Genomic DNA, 1,868 nt, shown 5'->3' with positions numbered 1-1,868 from the left:
ACGTAGGGTCCAGCACACATCCTTGATGAACCCCTCTCTTAATCGGTATTGATCTATTCAACTCCCCTTCCGGGCCCCACCTAACCTTGGCATAATTGTTTTCATGTAACTTTTTAATCTGCTCTAAAAGGTTGGCTGGTAGTCCTTGATGTCTGAGAGACTTCCAAAGCAATTTTCGGGGGATTAGGTCAAACGCAGCCCGAAGGTCTACAAAGGATACGTACAAAGGACCCTTTCTTAAAGTGACATACTTCCAACACAAGCAGCAAAACCTAAGGACCTGATCTATAAGACTTATTTTGGCTCGAAACCCTGCTCGAAACTTTGTGAGCACTGCTTCTTCGTCCATCCAAATATTTATACGATTTAAAATATGCCTTGCATAAATCTTCAGTAAGGTGTCTAAACTAATAGGACGATAATTTGCAGGATCACTCCTGTCGCCCTTTTTAAAAATTGTAATGATTTCCGCCCCCGGCCATGTTGCCGGAATTTCTTCACCCGCAGCTACAGCATTGCATATTCAATTTATATAGGGGCCCCAAATACCAAAAATCATGTTTATATAAATCTCCCGGAATTTTATCTAATCCAGGAGCCTTCCCATTTTTTACTTGATTGATAGCTAATTCAGTTTCCTTCAGATGAAAATCTAATTTATCCTCACTTGGAATCATCGATAACTCGGCCTCTGGAGAAACCCGATCCTCCTCGGGCACATCATATAACTTGGAAAAGTGCTCGATCCAGGTAGTCTCATCAAGAAAGACTTCCCTCGATCCTTTTTCTTTTTTTGTTCCCTTTGGCCGCTATTTTCCAGAAGGACATTTGATCCCTATTTTTGGCAGCAGTTAACATGTTGGACCAGATCTCTTCGTCCCAAGATACTTTTGTCTTTTCTTGTACCTTCCTGTATTTAAGCCTCGCTTCTTTAACTGACGACATATTGCCGTTATTTAAAGCGTGGACTAACTTGGCCTTTGCGGTACGGCAATCCTTATTGTACCAGGATTTCCCTACCAATTGGAGATCACTTTCTCCACCAGACCTCTTTGATTTTTTAGTTACCAACGGGATAAGTTCTCTAAAAAAAAATGTGTAGCTCTAGCAGAGTTTTTTCCCATCTCAGGCGGCTTGGTACGAACCAAAGGTTTTGGCGAAAGTACTATAAATATTTGCCAACGATTCATCATGCTCCAAAATGTGCCTCCATTTAACTGAGCGGCGATTATTACTGACTATGATATCATCTGGACTGATATGAATTATACTATCACTGTCAGATGCACTATGCACCAAACTGCTATAGTGAGAAAGCTCAAGCGAGCGATGATCACTTTCAATTCTTGGTCTGATCTCTATGTCTACGGCATACGCCCAAATATCCACAGATGAAATAATATAATCAATTTTACTCCGGCACTTACTTCTGAAAAAGGTTGGGGGCTTTGGACTATCCGATGGTAAACGTCCATTACATGCTCTCAAATCATGGCCGCATATTAACTTCATAATTTGAAGAGCAAGGGTGGTACATGAAACCTTGCCAGTGCTATTTATATTGGGTATCTTATTGGCTCTATCTTCATCTTCAAAAATATTCTCAAACCCTATAATAGGTTCATAATCACAATTGAAATCACCACCTAATACTATGCTTATTCCCGTATCTAGTGCGTTTAAAAATGTATCTAATTTTTCTATTATTGGCGACTCCCTGTGTGCAGAGCACGGTCTATTGTAGATATTATATAGATGTAAAACCCTTTTATCTTTAGTAACAATTTTAATTCCAAGGATATCTAGGGAGTCAATGCTTAGTTGTTTAATACTGATGTTAACAGTCACCTTTACCCAGATCACAAGAC

Source organism: Lissotriton helveticus, chromosome 4_1, assembly GCF_964261635.1.
Source record: "Lissotriton helveticus chromosome 4_1, aLisHel1.1, whole genome shotgun sequence".
Classification (NCBI taxonomy): domain Eukaryota; kingdom Metazoa; phylum Chordata; class Amphibia; order Caudata; family Salamandridae; genus Lissotriton; species Lissotriton helveticus.
Note: the sequence above shows the minus strand (reverse complement) of the source record.